The sequence below is a fragment of the Ursus maritimus genome, unplaced genomic scaffold (genome assembly GCF_017311325.1).
Source record: "Ursus maritimus isolate PB19 unplaced genomic scaffold, ASM1731132v1 scaffold_15, whole genome shotgun sequence".
NCBI lineage: Eukaryota > Metazoa > Chordata > Mammalia > Carnivora > Ursidae > Ursus > Ursus maritimus.
Window position 1 is genome coordinate 21094879 of NW_024423897.1, and position 22138 is coordinate 21117016.

At 38.4% G+C, this 22138-nt stretch overlaps 1 long non-coding RNA gene across 2 annotated transcripts in view; it reads right to left on the reverse strand.

Moving 5' to 3' along the window:
• The window catches only part of LOC103664568, an 88441-nt gene that overhangs the window by 20153 nt on the left and 46150 nt on the right, over positions 1-22138 (reverse strand). Inside the window, exon 1 of one of the 2 annotated variants that reach the window (XR_569077.2) lies at positions 5737-5815. The exons of the other annotated variant lie outside the window; for it this stretch is intronic. This is a non-coding gene — a long non-coding RNA (uncharacterized LOC103664568). Of the gene's footprint in view, positions 1-5736; positions 5816-22138 lie in introns of those variants that run through there. 2 annotated transcript variants of the gene reach the window in all.

Consider the following 22138-nt stretch of genomic DNA (forward strand, 5'->3'; position numbering starts at 1 on the left):
TTTCAAATTTGTTTCGACTTAACCAACTGAATCTGTAACTGTTAACCATAAGAAATTTAACTAATATCTTTGTATTTCTGTTTCCATTTGTAAAATGAATATAATATATGTGCATACTTCACAAGGCTTTGTTTGGATTAAGTGAATTAATGCAAGTAAGTCACTTAGAGTAATCTTTCATAGTAATTACTCATAAATACCCACTACTGTCATTTTTATTATCCCTTATGTCTCTTGTGCTTCTGGTATTCCATGAGTCTAAGTAATCAAATAATGTTTAAATAAATTTTAAGTTCACTGTAGAAGAGATTTCATGATGCATGATCTTATGGATAACTGCCCTAAGAATTTTATAGAACTACATTGCTGAGGTGCCTCATAATAGAAAGCTGACCACCACAAATGCGGTAGTCAAAAGAAGGTTTCATAGATGAATCAAGATTTAAGGTAAACTTAAAAGTAAGTGGGATTTTGATAGCTAAAAAGGAAGGGAATGTCACCAGTTAAAAAGTGGCAAGAGATGTACTGTTGGTGGGAATGCAAACTGGTGCAGCCACTCTGGAAAACAGTATGGAGGTTCCTCAAAACAGTATGGAGGTTCCTTAAAAACAGAACTATCTAAAATCCAGCAATTGCACTACTAGGTATTTACCCAAAGGATACAAAAATAAAGATTCGAAGGGGTACATGCACCCCGATGTTTATAGCAGCATTATCTACAATAGCCAAACTATGGAGAGAGCCCAAATGTCCATCAACTGATGAATAGATGATATGATATATATATACATATATATATATATATATACTAAGCAAATATATGAGTACTATGCTAAGCAAAATAAGTCAGAGAAAGACAAATACCATATAATTTCACACATATGTAGGATTTAAGGAACAAAACAGGTTAAAAAAAGGAAACAAAACAGATGAACATACGGGAGGGGGAAGAAGAAGGGGGGGGAACAAACCATAAAAGACTCAAAGACAGAGAACAAACAGGGTGGATGGAGGAAGGTGGGTGGGGCATGGGCACTAAGGAGGGCACTTGTGATGATGAGCACTGGGTGTGTACATAAGTGATGAATCACCAAATTCTACTCCTGAAACCAATATCACACTGTATGTTAACTAACGAGAATTTAAATAAAAATTTGAAGAAAAGAGAAAGAGAGAAAGTTATATAGGTTGGATGAAACTTGAATGCCAGGATGAGGATTTGGCTCCCAAAGGAAGTATGGGTGACGTATTTTTGAGGTATCTCTTACTCCGCAGGTTCCCTGTGACATCAGTGAAAAATACATTTTGCCTCCCCGCAGCAATGAAAATAGAATTCTTTCACTGTTTGTCTCTTCCCTGCTCTTCTTCTCTCCTTCCTTTCTCTTCCTCTGTTCTTCATCTGCATTCCCACTGTCCTTTTCTCCAACATACATCTCCACATTATCATCACCCCGAAGTGGTTTGTAGGAGGCCAAGTGCTGTAAGTTAGGAGGAGCGATATGGCAGCTTATCTCTGCATCTGAACGTCCTCTCAACTCCAAGGAGGAAAGGGACCAAATAAACCCAATCTATTACTTTCACCACGTGCCACACAGTACAGAGCATATAATCGGTGCCAAATAAATTATTCCCCTTGGCAAGTCAACAGGGCGAGAGTGTGACGAGCCTGTAGCCCGGCTGGGACACAGGTTACACTGAGACAAAGCTTTGGAAAGAGCCGTATATCAAAATAATGACCTAAGATGTCAATGAGGGACTCATGTCCTTTCAGGTAGGTGGTTTTAAATAATTCAAAATTCATAGAAGCTTTGCTGGGAGTGAAAATTCAGTCTCTCACTTAAAGAGTCGGATCTGAATCTGCTAAGAAATATTTGTGTTTAATTAGTACTGCTCCAGACCTTGCTAGGGATAGAGGGTATTATATGAGAGTTGTATGTTACTTTCCTAACAAGGCTCACCATTATCAATATCTACCGTAATGGCATCCTTCGCTTACTTAGCTCTTGTCATCTTCTGCTAACAGGAAATTTGTGATAACGTGAAAGTGGTAAGTTAATATTTGAAACATCTGATATAAGTGTTAATAGGTATAATAATAATAATACTGGTTTTCATTGACCACTGTTTCACACCTATGAGAGAGGCAGGGCACTAAACATCATGTATCGCCTAATTAAAATCTTACAACAATCCTACAAAGTTAGTAAAATACCTAAAATACCAAAGTTGGTATTATTACACCGATTTTACTCTTGAAAAAACTGAGGCCCCACAAAACTGATAAAATTTCCTAGGGCTAAATAACTGGTAAGTGTTGGAACAGGATCATTCTGACTTCAGTTTAACTTAAGTCAAAAGCTAAAATGCCTCCTATATAAAAGCCAAGTTTATTAAACAAAATAGCATTTTAACATTTTGGGGGGAAATGTTTAAGAAACCTTAAAGAAAATTATTTTTCACACATTCTCATATATATTGGGTGCACCTGCACTTATATTTTTAATTATATGTTCATTCCATAACATTCCCATCTGTTACTTCAATGAAATTAACCAAGGAGATCCACTTATTTAGACTGGTTTTAGTAGGTAATAGAAAACTGCAAGTCTCTGTGTTTCCTAATTCGGGCTAGTCTTCTCATTTAGTGTGAAATTGCTCTAAAAATCTTCAGAGGAGGGAGAGTCCTGGAACTAAATATATGATGTCCACTGCCTTAGCAAACATTCTTCACACGTCCATGGAAGGTACTAATTTGAATTAGCTAGTTCCAGATTTGTGAGTCTCTCCTACTTCTTACTCTGATATTCCTAAACCCACCAGATGTAAACAAAGGTGATTTACTGTTAATTCTCCAAGCTTCTAAAAAGCCAATGATGGGGGACTGACTATAAAATGTCTTTTCTTCATTAAAGTAGTGCTGGGACATCCTTGTTCTGTGATTAGGAAGATGGTTACATGGTGATTAAACTGTGCATTATTAAACAAAGGGGCATTTTTTGCTAGTGTAAGAACAGGGAAAAGAAAACAGAATTAAGATATCTAGTTTCTAGTTCATCTTAGATCTGCCACCAAATGGCCAACTTCGGGCAAGTCTCTTTCCTTTCTCTAGGCCAGGGTTTTTCCATAAAAGCAGCTGAGATGTTTGATAGATACTTTGTGAATGAATGCTGGAATAAATGCACACATGAAGAATAAACATAGCTAACCTCCAAGGTGCTATCAGCTCTACATCTCAGGAAGACCAGGTTTCTTCCTCTGGCTGAACAGTTGTTTCAGGACCATGACTGTGGAAGAACCATGGCTGGTGTTGAAAGAACCTGGAATGGATTTATTCTCCTGTGTCTGACTTTAACTTGGAGAAAGGTCTACAATTCCAAGGACTTCTATTCAGAGATTAAGAATTGTAATATCCCGAAATAGCAGCATTGACACAGACAGACCATTTAATCGAAGTTCATCAGAACATTAGCATCTCCAAGGGAATCTCTGATGCTTTAAATCAAGGCAGAAATGGGCATTTCAAGGTTCCTGGCTGGGCCACAGGCAGTCAGTAGGATCTCTGTACTCCCAATGAGATGACACAACCTACAAATCACTTTATTTCTATGTGGAAGGCCAGACTCTCATTCCTCTTCTAGGGCAAATGCCTGAGAAAGTTGCTTCAGCTTTGCTTTTGATCTGGCCCAGTTTAGAAGATGAATCAGCAGCTTTCCAAAGGGTATGGAAAAGCAGCTCCAATTTAAATCTTCCTCCACACCAGTCCCTGTTGGATGAGTTGAGCTCCCTAGGCTGAGGAGTCTTTGCAGAAAGTCTGACTTGATGGAACTTGCAGCTCGAATTTCCAGTCTTGATTACTTAGCCCTCATTTCTCAATGAGCAATCAATTGCAGTCAATTACAACTGGCCTGTGCCCAGAAGCTAGGCTTCTTGGAGTAACAGGCCTCAACAGGATAAAAGACAAAGGGAAAATGAAGTTCACGGAATCTACCTTGGTGAAGTCAAGTTGCCACTGTTTGAGGCTCTTAAATCCCTACTGAACAGTCGTGGGTTAGTTGACTTTAATATAAATATCATCCTGCTGCTCTAGTATTACTAAATTCAATTACAAAGAAGAAAAACAAACAAAAAAAGACATAGCAAATACAAATACAGGACTTTTAAAATTCAAGTAGGAAAGGATAACTTTTAAAAATTAAGTAGGAAAAAGGATAACTTTTAAGATAACTTGTTCCTACTTGCATCCTTGTGTCCATGCATGCATGCCTTTACTCATTCGTTCAACATATACTCATTATACCCAACACTGTGCAAGGGATATTTAAAGAGCCAGTTTCTGACCTCAAGAAGCTTAAAGTCTACAGGGATGGCTAAGTAAACATATAAAAATACAATGACAGCAATTCCTCTTTCTCCCTTTAATCCCAACATCTAATTTTCCACTAAACATACATTATAACTTTACTTCTTCCTTCTCTCTCTATCTCCACTACTTATTCCCCAGGGCAAATATCTATCACCTTTCGTCTGGGTTACTGAAATACCTCCTACCCCGTCTCCCTTAGTTTGCTATCATTTCTATCCTATAATCCATTGTGCACAAACAGTCAGAATAAACAACTGCTTTTTTAAAAACATCTATGAAAGCATATCACTTTAACCACTTAAAATGAGTAGATTCCTGCCTGATGCACTTAGAATCAACAGCCCCCAATGTTCTAGACAATTTTAACCTTATGAATTTCATCCTCTCTTACCCTTTCACTTGCCCCTTAGGCACCAGCTACACTGACCTTGTTTTGTTTTTTCATTGTCCTAAATCTTTGCATGACTTGCTCCTTCTTGTCATTCAAACTTGGACTTAAATGGCACATGCTCAGAGGTGGCCTTTCTTGACCAAACCGTCTAGAGTTGCCCTCTACGTACCCTATGCTTCATCACCAAGTTTGATTCTCTTTATGAAACTCATCTAATATATTTTTATTTGTGGATTATCCGTCTCCATGAGAACAGGAACCTTGTCTATCTTGTTTACCACTCCATTCACAGTGATTAGAACAGCATCTAGCAAGTAGTCAGAATAGCAAAGTTAAGCTTCAAGAGGGCAGAGAGTGTGTCTATCTTGCTCTAGCTGGTCCCCAATGGCGATATTGTAGGTGCTCCAAGAGTATCAGCTGAATGAGGTTTCTGAGAAAGATTCCTCATCCAAGATGATGGGTCACAAGCATGAAAGACATTCTGTGTGCCCCTCATCCAAGACGGTTGATCAATAAGCGTGGGCAAAACATCTTGCTCATAATAGATTCAAAGAGAATAATGACAGAGCAGAACCAAATAGGTCTGTATTTCCTTCTACTAATTTCTAGCCCATCCCCCCCAAAATGTGTCTCATTAAGAATCGTGGTATTCTCAAGGAAAGATCAAAGATTCTATCCTCAAATTACTCCCTCCAACATGTATAAGTCTGCATTGTGTTTGCGTGTAAACATATATGAATAATATATTTGTGTTCAACCAAAAGAGAGAGGCTATCTACACATGTAGGCAAAAATTGGTTTCTGATAAAAGTAACTGAAAAGTGCCCATTATCCCAGCCAAATATATAGATATCTCCCTAACCTCTCTTGGTGTCTGTAATATCCCATATTTCTTCATGACTCCAAGTTATCATATTAAAATCTCTCTTCTAAGATGAAAAAAAAATTATACAGGAGGATAATCCATGAAACGGATTCTTACCTTTGCACAGAAGTTTTCAATTTCTGAAGCACTGACAAATGTATCTCTCCTTTTTATCCTTGCACAGACTATCATTTCCATTTCACAAATGAGGAAACTGAGGTCTAGAAAGATGAAATGGTTTTTATAAAGTATAACAGCCGATTTATGAAAATCCAAGATCAAAACCTGGGTATTTTGGCTCAAAGGAGGGATCAAAGCATAGGACCCTAAACTGGTAGGTTTTGATCATGAAATAGTGATAGGACCTGGAAGCTGAGGTGCTATAGGAAGGTACAGGAGTGAGAGAGAAGCTTCTGTATATCCAAGCAATGGCCTTGGTTGGGGAGAAAATTTGCCCAGATCTGGGTAAAAAGCTTCCAGTGGTCATTTCCTTTCCAGGGCATCTGGCCTCCCAGCTATTCCTTCTCCACTGGGATTAATCCATCACCAGACCCAGAGCCATTTTCCAAGTTATTAATCATTTGGGAGCAGTGCTGCCTCAGCAAGAACCCAGCAAGGTGACTGCTAAAATTCAAGAGAGGACAAAAGAAAACTGGCGATGGGCAGTGAGACAGCCAGCCAGAGGAACTCAAGACAGACACAGCAGCAGAGTCAGAGAGACACCTCAATAGAGGTGTCAGGGACTGACATTTAAATAGGACAGTGAGCAAGTGAGCACGTAGGACTGCTGAACAATTTAAAATCATAATTCATCAACTCCTTCCCTACCCAATCCCTGTAGGATAATCCCTATTCTAGGTCTTGAAATCAGGCCATTCATTTCCAAACTGTGAAGATGAAGCCTTCAGTAGATGATGAAGTCAGAAATCTTCTCATGTAAAATTGAGTTGAAAATTCCCTGAAGTCCATGCAGAAGATGGTATAAATGTTGTAGAGTCCATCTACTGCCCTAGGGTGCAATCACATAGTGTGTTCCAGCAGATTTGCCCAGTGTTAAACTCCCCATTCCTAATGGACAGCTAATGCTGGGGTTTAGCTTTCAATGACAAAGAGTCTGAGATCAAGAATTTGATCCTATTTGAGCCAGTATGCCTACTATGTCCCTTGATGGGGCACTGCCTCCCAACCCTAGCCTCCCACTTGGTCTCTGAATGTGACCACGAGCTATGCCTTGCTCCCACTAACAGAATGAAACCTGACCGCAGCTACAAATGACCAGACTTACTCCTGAAACCAGCCACAGATTGCCATCTAAACCCTGGGCACAGAACTAGCCCTAACCCCAACCAATACTGGGTGTGCATCAGCCACAGAGTGAGGCTATTCATTAATTCTTGGTCAACAGTTATTAAAGTGCCTACTACGTGCCATGCTCTCTGCTGAGCCATAGGGATATGGCAAGTAATAAAATATCCATGCAAGACAGACAAAAAGTCAATTAATTATAATTTTTTTTATGTATTTACTGTGATGATATAACTCCAACATAAACTCAAGACCTAGTCACAGATTGACTCATAATCCCCAGGCACAAACTGAGTCTTAATTCCAGCCACAAACTGAGCCAGAGCCAAGACTGATTATCTATGCCAACTAAAAATTTGGAGGAATTATAGAAAGAGCTTCTTAGAACCACTTCAGGCAATACTCGGATTAGGTGCCCAATAAAGACCTGACAAGCTACAAAAGCAATCATTCAGTGTGTGGTGATGTGCAGAAAAACCAATAAAATTTTTCAATGATATTGAAACAGACAGAGACAGACAGACACACATGGAAACATACTCTAGTTTAGAAGCATTGGCCAGGAGTGGGTGATAAAGTCTGCTGGGTTCACACTAATTATTAACAGAATACAGAGAATGATATGGAGGAAGAGGACAGAGAGAACTAGAGGAGGCAGAGTTATGCTTGAAAAACTGTCTAGGAAGGTGATGAGATTTGAAGCATCAAAATAACAATCAAGAAGAGAAATTCTACACAGAGAGATCAGCATGTCAAGCTGTAGAGTATAGAAAGCTCACACTGTGTTTAAAAGATGAGATTGACATGCTCAGATTAGAGGATACTATGGGAGCAGGTACATATGGAAGAGTGAGAGGGGTCGTTTTATGGCCAGACTTAAACACCAGGCAGAGGCTCCCAATAGCAAGAGAATATGCTTATACATTCAGCTCAGTTTGGAAAACATTTATTAAGGATCAGCTATGACCTTTTTATTTATTTTATATGCCCAGAACTTAATCTTTCAGTAATACTCAGTTTGGAAGGAACATGAACAAGGGGAGTCAAGCAAGAGAAAAAGGCAAAAGAAGATGATAAGAAGCTTCTGCTGATAATTCTCCATCAATGAAGCCATCCATGACAGTACCATCAAAAACGTGGAAAACTCTAAAAATAGACTTCATTGATTAAACAACCTTGAACTTTCTCATAAAAAGCAATTCTACAGCCTCTGCATTGGAACTATCTGGAGTTGTTGTTTTGACCTCCATCCCTATCCCAAATGTTCAGGGTTACAAAAGCAGTAGTTGCGCCTATGAGGCTAGGGGATAGAGAAACTCATGATGAAATGTTGAAAGAGAGGTAAGTCTTCCTCACTGCTGAACTGAATCCAGCAGGGTGTAAAAACCAGGGAAAGGTCACTTACTAAGCTTCTTCCCCAGATTCCTTTAACTCCAAGAAACTCACCTTGCATATTGTACCCACCGTCCCACTTGGCTCTGCCAAAGAGTCAAGATATAGAGAAAACCAGGAAAAGGATAAAAAAGAGAAACTAATTCACTGCAATTGGGATTAATCCCACTCAAAGCCTCAATCCATGTTAGCAGCTAATCCAGTTAGTACAGCTTTCATGGGGAGATTTGATAAATCCTTTAGCCTCTTGCTGGAACCAGAGTTCCCTGAACAGCTCAGCATTCATGAGGATATCCATCAATAATGCAGGAGATCTGACACTTGTCAGGCTTATCAACACACTAACCAAAACCAAGACCCCACTCAGGGTCAGAGACTTCCCAGACATCACTAGCCCTTGCTGAATCTCATCCTCACAGTTTTACATTACCCAACCCAGCTCTTACATTTTTAATCTTGCATTTCTCAAAAGTCGTTTTATGTGTAATTAAACTATTGTTCCCAACCAGATTGTAAAATATTTGAGATTAAAAATTATGCTTTTAGATTTCTATAGACAATCCCCAGAAATACCCAGAACAGAGCTTGGCACAGAGTGGTAGCTCAAAAAAATATCTGCTAAAATGGGTTATTGATAGCACTACCTCTTAGATAGTAAGACTCAATGCATATATCAGTGACATGGATACTGGCCTCACCCTTCTCTCTAGGTTACCCCAATATGCTGTGCTGCTATCTTGGGCCTCTTGTAATTTCACCTTGTAAGTGGAAATTCAAATTTCTGAATAATCTATAATACTCCCAGGCAAAATTGTACAGATAAAATTCAACTCTAATATTTCCAATCTATGTTTAAAAATATTTTATTGTGGTAAATGTAAATAACATAAAATTTAGCATTTTAACTATCTTTAAGTGCACAATCCAGTGCATCACCACTATGCATTTCCAGAAATTTTCATGATCCCAGACAGAAACTCTGTACCCATTAAACAATAATCCCTCATTCTTCTCTCCCTGAAATCCCTAGTAACTTCTCACTGATTTTCTGTCTCTATGAATTTGCCTATTCTAGGTACGTCATACAAGTGGAATCTTACAATATTTGTCCTTTGTATCTGGCCTATTTCACTTAGCATAATGTTTCAAAGTTTATAAGGTTGGGAGAAATAAACCCCATGTTGTAGCATATACCTTAATTTCATTCCTTTTTATGGCTAAATAATAGTCTATTGTATGTATGTACAATACATGTACATTTTGTTTATCTGTTGATAGAAATTTGGGTTGTTTCTACCTTCTGGCTACTGTGAATTATGCTGCTACGAACACAGGTATATAAGTGTCTGTTCAAGTGCCTGATTTTAATTATTTTCACCTAGGAGTGAAATTGTTGAACCATATGATAAATCTATGCTTGACTTTTTGAGGAACTACTACTAAATTGCCTTCCACAGCAGCTGAACCATTTTACATTCTTAACAGCAAAGCACAAGGGTTCCAGTTACTCCATATCCTCTCTAACACTTGTTAATTTCTGGGTCTTTTATTGTTGTTGTTGTGTTTTTATAATAGCCATCCTAACAGGTGTGATGCTCTATCTCATTATGGTTTTCATTTTTATTGCCCTAATGATTAGTGATGTTGAACATCTTTTTCTGTCTTTATTGGTCATTCATATATCTTCTTTGGAGAAATGTCTATTCAAATCTGTTGCCCATTTTTTAATTGGGTTATTTTGGTTTTGTTGTCAAGTTGTAGAAGTTCTTTACATATTCTGGATGTTAACCTTTTAATAGATATATGATTAGCAAATATTTTCTTCCATTCTGGTTGTCTTTCTGATTTATTTTTAATGCCCCTGTCTTCCTCTTTTCCTCTCACAGATCACATATTCTCAATGCATTTACAGTAGTCCCTGAATACCCAACAAGCCCTAAAGAGTCTTCCTAATAGCATCAGTGCCCCCTAGTTCAGCTACTTTCACCATCATCATCATCATCATCATCATCATCATCATCATCATCATCATCATGATTATTAGCAGCTATCTCTTATTGTAAGCTTACAATGTGTCTGATATTCTAGAATGAGGTTTAGGTACATCCTCTCAATTTCTCTTTATAGCATTTAAGAAATTCATGCTATCATTATTACCATTGACAAATGAAGAAACAGATTCAAGTTAATGACATGATGAAGAGAACACACATGGTGGAAGGTTTCCAATTAATATTTATCCATAAAGCCTCTCATATCAGAAAAGATTATATCAACTAATTTACAATAAAATGTTAAATGACTTACCTCTAACCAGGCTATCTATGTTATTAAAGGCCATACATTTATCCAGTGGAATTCCTTTCATGATAGAAGTTTCAGGGACAAAGTTAGGGATATTTTTGAGTATTTGGGACATGCCAAATTATTCTTGAAAGGTAATCTCTTGTTCTGCTCATAAGCAAGGACAATTCTTACATATGTCTCCTCACTACTTAACAGGTAAGGAAGAGTCCTCCTCGTTAACAAACTCAGTCAATGAACTACCCTCTGGTAGGAAAGAACTGAGCAAGGTTGAGAAGTTCTCTCAGATTTGCTTCTAGCTGTGTGGCCTCAGTCATTTCAGGTATTACATGGAGACCAACGTTTAGCTGGATTGTCTTCCCCAAGATTCATATGTTGAAGCCCTAACCCCCAATGTGATAGCATTTGGAGATAGGGTCTTTGGAAGTAAATTAGGGTTAGGTGAGGTCATGAGGGTAGGGCCCTGGTCTGATGGGATTGGTGTCTCTCTTTGAAGAGGGAGAGATGCCAGAACTCCTTCACTACACAAGCACGCATCAGGGAAAGGCTATATGAGGATATAGCAAAAAGGCAATAATCTGCAAGCCAGGAAGAGATCTTACCAGAAATCAAATTGGCCAGAACCTTGATCTTGGACATCTGGTCTCCAGAGCTGTGAGAAAATAACTTTCTGTTGTATAAGCCAACTAGTCTATGGTATTTTGTTATGGCAGTCCATGCTGATGACTACATTAGCAATAGAATATTCAAGGTCTTTTCCTTTCTTTCAGGACTTATTTTTCTGTTTGATGACTATGAAATGCCATTCCACCTCTGGGTCACCAAATGCTAGCTCACCTGCCTAGTGGTTTAACACATCCAGGTAAGTGAAGTCAGGAAGACACCAGGTCTGCAAGCTGTGCATGTATTTTATCAATACTGACATGAGTAAAATATCTGTGTCATTGTGATAACTTCCCTCTTTGGATATTGCATGGACTAAACAAGCACAAAATGTGCCTACCACCAACATACTGAAGGGTTTTCCCCTGAGGTCATGTGATTTTCATTTTGCTTCTCTACCCTAAATTCCTATAAAAATGCAGCACCATAGATTTTTTTAAAATAATTTTTTATTATGTTATGTTAGCCACCATACAGTATATCCTCAGTTTTTGATGTAATGTTCCATGATTCATTATTTGTGTATAACACCCAGTGCACCATGCAATATGTGCCCTCCTTAATGCCCATCACTGGCCTATCCCAATCCCCCACCCCTCTGAAGCCCTCAGTTTGTTTCCCAGAGGCCATAGTCTCTCATGGTTCATTCCCCCTTCTGTTCACCCCCTCTTCATTCTTCCCTTCCTTCTCCTACCGAACTTCTGCTATTTTTTATGTTCCATAAATGAGTGAAACCACATGATAATTGTCTTTCTCTGCCTGACTTATTTGACTTAACATAATCTCCTCCAGTCCCGTCCATGTTGCTGCAAATGTTGAGTACCATAGATTTGTAACTAAAACCAAAGGGTTTAAAGTCAGACTCTACCCTTATAAGCTGGATAATTTTGAGAAAGTCATTTAATCTCTCTTGGTCTTATTTTGTTCATCAGTAAAACAGTGGTAACAATAACTGCTAATTATTATTCTATTATGAGGAAAAATATAACAATTCATAGAGTAAAGAGAAGTTCTAATTCTGGTAATAATAGAGTGGCTTGTATTGGACTAACCCAGCTACAATAATAATAATTAACTGTGAATGAAATATTTCTTAAAAAAACATAACCATTTGAGGGCACTGACGGTGATCAAAAGCAGGCAGTAACTGGAGTGTATTCAATCCATGAAAGAAGGAAACTACAGGAGTAAGATCCATGTTTATTTAGCTTTTTCCCGAGGGCATCTCTGGTTCACACAGTGCAGATTCTAGTAGTGCAGCAAAAAGCTGCAGTCTTATTGGCTAAATGTGCCAGAGGATTTCAGTGCTACCAGAGTGGCTAAAAACTGATGAAAAAGATCCAGGAAAGAAGAAACCTAGAGAGTGGGAAGCACTAAAACCTTGGTACAAACGTCTCTCCAATCTTCGGCCAACTCCAGAATAGAACATGTGAGGAGAGGCTCAGTGAACCCAGCTGAAATCAACAGTGGAAGGCAACAGGCCCAAAGTGAGATTTCAGCTACTGCCCACTTCAGAGGAGACAGTGCTTGGGGGTTTAACCATGTTAGAAATGCTTAATAAGTACTTTGGGGAGATTCCTGGGTGGCTCAGTCAGTTAAGCATCTGCCTTCGGCTCAGGTCATGATCCCAGAGTCCTGGGATCAAGTCCCACATTGGACTCCTTGCTCAGCAGGGAGTCTGCTTCTCCTTCTGCCTGCCACTCTCCCTGCTTATGTACATTCTCTCTCTCTCTCTAATGAATAAATAAAATCTTTAACAAAAAATAAATAAGTAAAATAAATAATTACCTTGGACTTTCCATTAATGCTCCCGAAGAGCTATAACATACAGTAAAGGCTCTCAGAATTAAGGGATTCTCACAAGGATTAAGAGCAAATCAGAAACAGACACACTCTAAAGATATAAAATCAGTCCTTCGCAAGTTCAACATGATCACTCAGTAACTTCCTAGTAGGGGAAAAATTTTTAAATATAAAGTATCTACAATGGATCATCCACAATGTGTGAGAAGAGAAAAACATGACCCCAAATCAAGGGAAAAGGCAAGTAATAGAAATAGACCCCCAGAGTGCCCTAGATGTAATTATCAGACAAGAACTTTAATGCAAATATTAGAAATGTGTTCAAAAACTTAAATGAAAAAATATAGTCATAATGAATAAAGAGGGGGAATTATCAAAAGGCAAATTTAAGTTATAGAAAAGAACTAAGTGATAATTCTACAATGACACATGTAATATTAAATATTAAATATTCATTAAATGAAATTAACAGCAGAACGAAAACTACAGGCAAACTTGGAAGGAGATCAATTGAAATTACCCAATTTTAAAAACAGCATAGTATTGGGAAAAGTATGAACAGAGTCTCGATGACCTAAGCAGCCTAATGTGTATAATTAGAGACTCAGAAGGAGATGAAAGAGAAAACTGAAGAAAATACAATTGAAGAAATATGGTTGAAAACTTCCCAAATACTGTGAAAAAAAGATCAAATCAGAGATTTAAAAATCACAGCAAACTCCAAGTACAATCGTATAAAGAAAACCACATATCAGAGTTACACTCCTAAAAGTAAAAGATAAAAATCTTAAAAGCAACCAAGGACAAAAGGCACATTACATACAGAAGATAAAAATATTATGATGGCTGATTTCTCATTAGAGAGAATAGAAACACTATAAGCCAATGGGATGGTATCTTTAAAGCTGAGAAAAATAAAATTGTCAATGTATAAATCTATATCTGGTGAAAACATCCTTCAAAACTAAAGGTAAAATAAAACACACTATTCAGATAAAGAAATGTTGAAAGAATTAATTGCTAGTACATCTGTACATACAAGTGGTAAAGAAATTTTTTCAGGCTGAAGACAGAGGAAATGAAGACTGAATGAAACCTTAGATTTATAGAAATACAGAATACCAGACTGGTAAATATGTGGGTCAAAATAAAATTTAGATATTTATCTTCTTCTAATTTCTTTAAAAGAAAAATTGATGAATTCTAGATTTATATTTTAAACTATAATATTGGAAAAAAATCTTTGCAACTTGAGTTAGGTAAAGATTTCTTTGATACAACAAGAAACATGATACATAAAAGAAAAAATAGATAAATTGGACTTCATCAAAATTCAGAATGTCTCCTCTGCAAGAGACACTAGCAAGCGAATGAAAGAGGACAGATGGGAAATATTTGCAAAATAATGCCTGACAGGAGACTTTTCTCCAGAATATATAAAGAACTTTCAAACCTCAATAAGAGTAAACAAGCCAATTTTTTTTAATTGAGCAAAAGATTTGAATAGACATTTCAACAAAGAAGACATGTGGATGACAACTAATCACATGAAAACAGGCTCAACATCATTAGCCACTAAGGAAATGTAAATTAAAACTATATGAAGATTCTACTACACATCTATTAGAATGATACCTTCCCCCAGAAAAAAAACAAAAAGAGGCAGGTGCTGGAGAGGATGTGGAGTGTATTCATTCTCTAGGACTGCCATAACAAATTACCACCAACTTGGTGATTTAAAACACAGAAATCTGTTCTCTCACAGTCTGGAGGCTAGAAGTCCAAAATCAATGTGTTAACAAAGACATGTCCCTTCTGAGGACTCTCAGGAAGAATCCTTCCTTGTTTCTTCCTAATTTCTGATCATTGCCGACAATTCTTGGTGTTCCTGGCTTGTCACTGCGTGACTCCAATTTCTACCTCCATCTTCACATGACTGTCTTCCCTTCTATTTGTGTGTCTCCAAATCTCTCCTTATGAGGATACTGGTCATTGGATTTAGGATCCACCCTATTCCAGTCTGACCTCACCTCATTGTATCTGCAAAGACCTTATTTCCAAATAAGGTCATATTTATCAGTACCAGCAGTTATGATGTCAACATATCTTTTGGGGGACACAATTCAACCTGCAATACAGAACAACGACAACTCTAATGCAAAATGGTACAACCGTTTTGCAACAGAATTTGGCAGTTTCTTATAAAGCTAGGTATACACTTACCATATGACTCTAGCAACCCACTCTTAGTCACCCAAGAGAATGAATATTTATGCAGACACAAAACCTCTATGGAAATGCTTACAATAACTTTATTCATAATAAGCAAAACACTTGATGCAATAATACGGATGAATCTCAAAGGTATTGTGCTCAAGGAGAGAAGCTGGTCTCAAAAATTAAATATATGATGCCATTTATATAACATTCTGGAAAAGGCAAAGCTATATGGAGGCTGCCAGGGTTGGAGTAAGAGGAGAATTCAGCTATAAGAGGGCAGCAAGAGGAATTTTTTTTAGGTGATGGGACTGTTGTATATCCTGATTGTGGGGTGGGGGTGGCTACACAAATCTATAGTAGTTAAAATTCATAGAACTATACACCAGTAAAAAAGTCAACTTTACTGTATGCAACTTTAAAACATAATTTTAAAAAAAGAAAGAAACACATTTAGATACCAGTACATACCTACTAGTATGGCTAAAATTAAAAATACCACCACCACCAAACATTGGCAATGATGTGAACCAATGAAACTCTCATGTACTGTTGGTGGGAATATAAAATGGTCCAAACACTCTGGAAAACTATTCAACACTAGTCTTACGTCAAGACCCAGCAGAAAAGAAACCACATATGAACCAAAAGATATATATAAAAAAATCTTCAAAGTGACATTATCTCTAATACCTCAAAACTGAAACAACTATCAACAGGTGAATGGTTTAAAAAAAATATATGGTATATTCATACAGTGGAATACTACTCAGCAATAAGAAAAAGGTATTATTTTTTTAATTAATTATTTTTTTAAAGTTCCATGATTACTTGCGTATAACACACAGTGCACCATGCAATACGTGCCCTCCTTAATACCCATCACCAGCATATCCCATCCCCCCCCACCCTAAAGCCATCAGTTGATTCCCAGAGTCCACAGTCTCTCATGGTTCCTTCCCCCCTCTGTTTACCCCCCCCTTCTTCTTACCTTTCTTCTCCTACCGATCTTCCTAGTTCTTATGTTCCATAAATGAGTGAAACCATATGATAATTGTCTTTCTCTGTTTGACTTATTTCGCTTAGCATTATCTCCTTGAGTCCCATCCATGTTGCAGCAAATGTTGAGAAATTGTTCTTTTTGGTGGCTGAGTAATATTCCATTGCATATATGAGAGAGTGGTCAAGTTTCATTCTTTTGCATGTAGCTGTCCAATTTTCCCAGCACCATTTATTGAAGAGACTGTCTTTTTTCTACTGGATGTTTTTTCCCGCTTTGTCAAAGATTAGTTGCCTAAAGATCTGAAGCCTTTCCCTTAAGATCAGGAACACGACAAGGATGCCCACTCTTGCCACTATTATTCAACATAGTACTAGAAGTCCTTGCAACAGCAATCAGACAACAAAAAGGGATAAAAGGTATCCAAATTGGCAAAGAAGTCAAACTGTCTCTATTCGCAGATGACATGATACTCTATATGGAAAACCCAAAAGAATCCACCCCCAAACTACTAGAAATTATAGAGCAATTCAGTAATGAGGCGGGATACAAAATCAATACTCAAAAATCAGTTGCATTTCTATACACAAACAATGAGACTGAAGAAAGAGAAATTAGGAATCCATTCCATTTACAATAGCACCAATAATCATATGTTATATTGGAATTAACTTAACCAGAGATGTAAAGGATCTATATTCTAGAAACTACAAATCACTCTTGAAAGACATCTTGAAGAAGACACAAAAAGATGGAAAAATATTCCATGTTCATGGATCGGAAGAAATAACATAGTTAAAATGTCTATGCTACCCAGAGCAATCTACACTTTCAATGCCATCCCGATCAAAATACCAATGACATTTTTCAAAGAACTGGAACAAAGAGCCCTTAAATTTGTGTGGAACTAGAAAAGGCCCTGAATCGCCAAGGAATTCTTGAAAAGGAAAAACAAAGCTGGGGGCATCATGTTGCCGGATTTTAAGCTGTACTACAAAGCTGTGATCACAAAGACAGCATGGTACTGGCACAAAAACAGACACATAGACCAATGGAACAGAATAGAGAACCCAGAGAAAGGTATTAAAACCTACAATAATACGGATGAATCTTAAAAACATGCTGATTTAAGGAGCACCTGGGTGGCTCAGTTAGTTAAGTGTCCCGCTCTTGATTTCAGCTCAGGTCATGATCTCAGGGTCATGGGATCGAGCCCCACATCAGGCTCTGCGCTCAGCAGGGAATCTGCTTCTCTTCCTCTCCCTCTGCCCCTCCCCCTGTTCATGCTCTCTCTCTAAAATAAACAATTTTTTTTTAAAAAAATGCTGATTTAAGAAGGCCAGACTCAAATTCTAATGTACTGTATGATTTCACATAGATTTAGTCTTTGAACAGGCAAAACTATCATTGGTATTAGAAAGTGAAGCAGAGGCCGAGTTTGAGAAAAACTAAGATTGTCTGGCATGCGGTACACAGGAACTCACTGGGATGATGGAAATGTTTTCTATTTCTTGACTGGGATCATGGTTACATGCGTGTAAATACATATGTATTTACCAAAACATCAAATTGTACAAGTATCATTTGGGGATTTCACTATACATACGTTTTATTTCCATAACAAATATATAATATGCACACAGTAGAAAACTCAGCAACTGTGCTTTGGACATAGTTAGCACTCAGTTTATGCTACCTGCTTTATTGGAGTTGTCTACCCCTGCCACATTCACAGCTGAGAAATGGGATCTCCTGGGGATAGTGACATGGTCTCTTTACATTTGCTTTTCGGTGTTTTTTTTTTTCTTAAGATTTTACTTATTTATTTGAGAGCCAGAGAGAGCATGAGCTGTGGGAAAAGCAGAGGAAGAGGCAGACTCCCCACTGTGCAGAGAGCCCGATGCGGGGCTTAATCCCAGGACCCTGGGATCATGACGCCAGCCGAAGGCAGACGCTTAACCCACTGAGCCACCCAAGTGCCCTGATCTCTTTACATTTGTATTCACATTCAGTGTCTAGCATAATGCTGACATTCCAAGTGATATTTGTTGAATGAAAGAATGAATGGATTCAATACATGCAATATCAGAATTACAAGTGAAGGTCTTCCATGCTAACCACCCATTCAATGCATAAAAACCCCTCTGCTCTCAGCTTTCTTGTATGAAGTTACCTAATCTGGGTTGTACTTTCACCACAGCAGGACAATTATCATTTCCTCAGGCAAACTATTTCATTGTTGTCCAGTTTAGGTTGAACAAAAAATCCCTTTCTCTAATATTTACGTCTAGGCCTACCAGGGGACCTCACAGTATAATGACACACTCTCTTCCTCATGGCAGGGGTGCCTGCCGTTGGCCATGCGGGAACAGTGAACAGGGCTAGGATGAGGCTGAGGTAGGTGAGGCACTTGCCTCAGGGGCCCTATCTAAAGAGGAGGCAAAAACCCAGTAAACAAGACAAACAGTATCTTCACGTGATATTCTCAGAAATCAAATAAGCAAACTACAGCCCGCAGAGCAAACCACAGTCCCCCAGGGCAAACCTTAAAAAGCTTAATGAAGATTTTCTCTCAGGGCTGAACCACAGGATTACATTTCAAGCTTCACCAAACCATAGCCTATTTTTTTAAGGGATATTTTTGTTTGTTCTTTAACAACCGAGAAACTAAGGCCTCCTATGCCGGCATAACAAATGAATCCACCTCCCAGCATGCCCTGAAGGCGGCTTTTCCATCAAGCAAACTTGAAGTCAGTCTTCTAGTGATCAAGGAGCCTCAAGAATTATAATTTGCCTTTTCAGAAAGTGACAAAACAGACCTCCTGGAGCAAAGATGTCCTTAACCAGCTGTGATGTTACCTAGCTGCTTCCGGAGAAACAAAAGAGGAGGTGGGAGGTTCAAATCCAGACAGTATTTGCTGCTTTATTACCCTCCCCCATCCTTTAACTTTCTCCTCTTTCATTCATTACAACCTACAGCACAGGGCTCCTCAGAACTATCCTTCCTTTAGTGCCTGCCAAGTGCTGGACACTGTGCTTGGTACTTGTCATACCTATTTCTTCACCTTCATGACAGCCTTGCAAAGGAAGCCCTATTGTTTACTTTGACCTTGTAAGACTCAGAGATGTGAAGTGTCTGTCTATCCCAAGGTCACACAGCTTACTTTGGTGGTAGGGCTAGGAGTCAAATCTGTGTTCCTCTAAGGTCAAAATGGTGCACTCTTCAACATGCCCCACATTGACAGCCTTGGACCTAGTTCCTGCAGAGGTAATTCTCCAACTTCATTTACATGTCGTCATCTTGATTTTGCTGGATCTGTGTATCATTACCATAATCTGCACTATTATAGACATAAGATTCTTTTATAAATCAATTCATTTTTTAGAATAAATTTTAAATAGAACTGAAGTAAAATTTTGAAGACACTTTAGATCAATTCATGAATTGAAAATGAGTATCATTTGTCATACGTGCAAAATAGAGACAAGGAAAGAAACACAATGTCATTAAGTTCTGGCCAGGCACTCTTGCCTACCAACAGCTCTGACCTTGAGACCTGTACATTCTGCTAAAAAAGGGGATAGAAGCAAGTGCTAGAGAGGTGTTAAGGTCAAATTAGAATCCAACAGAGACTTTTCCTTTAATGGGATCAGAAGAATGAAAAAAAATTAAAAAGAATTACTTTTTTGGAGCTCAAATCAATGTTACCTAATTCCATGTCTGGGTGACACCAAAATTCACCTTGAGAATCACCAGTGGCTGATGTTCCTCACACGCTCAAGTACCACAGAATCTTTTGGATAGTTGTGCAGTGTCTTACCAACAATACATTCCCTCTCGGTCACCATGACCAAAGTCCTCAGGATGACAGGAAGTTGGGAGACCCATATGGTTGTCTGGTCTCTACCATGCACCAGCTATAGGATCTGAGACAAATTATAGAACCTCAGTTTCTTTCTTTTCTTTCTTTCTTTTTTTTTTTTTTTTTTACATTACGTGGGGCTTGAACTCATGGCCCTGAGATCAAGAGTCACCTGCTCTACGAACTGAGCCTGCCAGGTGTCTCTGAACCTCAGTGTCCTTACCTGTTAAGAAGAGAACTATTCTTTCTTTTATTCTATAATCCCTTCCAGATCTAAAATTCTCTAAATTTAATCTCATCTTGCCATTTATATTATTTTTCCCAAATTCTTTTATTTAAATTTTACTCTTATGAACTAAAGCTCTATGGCCCTCATATTTGTCTTTGGTATAGGACAAATATAACTTACATGGTAAGATTTGAAAACCTTAATAGTTATCAGTCTGTCTAATTGCTTTAGTTTATGACTTAAGTAGAACGTCCTTGGGTATAAATTCACTATTCGATTCAAATATCACAGAGAAAAAGTACCCAGAGCCAGACAAATGAGTTCTAGAACTGGGTCTGCCCCTCACATGTCTATAGGACCTTGGGCTAGTATCTTACCCTCTATGACCCTGTGCCTTATATAAACATATGTGAATAATGCTTACCCTCTCCTACTTTACAGGATTGTTGTGGGGATAAAATGATCTCACTGATGAGAAAATACTTGAAAAAAAGAAACCCAAGTTCAACATGTCATAGGATTATTCTTACTGTCAAATGAGATAAGAGCTGTGAGAGCACCTTGTTAGTCTTATATAAACTGTCAGTTGACCTTGTACAGGTCAGTTAGTCTCTCTTGGCCTGTTTTCTTATTTAAGTAATAAACCCAGTTAGGCCCCTTTTATCACTAAAATTCTATAGTTTAAGGATTGATTTATTGTCAAATATGATTACTGTTACCCCCACAACATATCACAGTCAGGATCACAGAAAAATAGACAAGAAAGACCAGTGCCCATAAGTTCTGGGTTTTCACGTCAGCTTTGCCACTCCCTAGGGTTGTTGTCTTAGGCCGGTTCCTTTCCCTTTCCAAGTCTCCACATCTTCATGAGTAAAAAGAAAAGTTTTTGGGCTAAATCACTGTGGAATAGACCTTTGTTGTTTATGCCTCTCTAACATCTTTCTGTGATAACTCCCCGCTGCTCTTCCGGAGAATTAGCCCTACCCTAGTCCTCACCCATGTGGTCCATGTGGCACTAACCCCAGTCCCTGGACCTCCATGACCCCTGGAACATACGATCAAGGCCTGATCAATGCTGGTTCCATTTTCCTGGCCATAGTGATTAACTCAGGGAGGTGCATTCACCCAAAATGGTTCATTGAAACCATCCTAGATTCTGCTGGAACTCTTAGGAAGAAACTTTTTTGCTAACAGGATTGTAAACCATAGCAATAATACAAATCTGGAGTCTTCCGGGTAGTCATCTGTCTCCCACATGGGAAGAGGCTTCCTGAGAATGACACCAATTCAGAGGAAAGCAAAGAAAAATGGGGGATCCCTGATGACATCATCTGGGTTCCCAGATCCAGCCCTGTTTGAGGATGAACACCCAAAGTTGTCTAAGCCTCTAAATTATCTTTTCAGCTAAAGCTAGCTCGAGTTCGTGTCCCATGCAACTGAAGGAATTCTGACGGGTACAAAGAAGTTCTCAGACTCACCCTGTAGAGTCCTGGAAGTTCCCCAGTGGGGCCTTGGGGGCCCCTGAAGTAAAGCTGGGGCAGGCCAAATTAACTGACAGGAGGTAGGGCTCACGTGCCCCATTTAAACAGACCACCCTCTCCTTTATTGGTTTTACACACTGGGTGGGATTTGTTTTGAGGGCAGTTTCCAAGAACACTTGAATTCATGGTTTTCTGAAGAGCTCTCTTTCTGGAAGCCAAAAGATGAACCTTTAAGAGGCAGGAGTTCTTTTTTTTTTTTTTT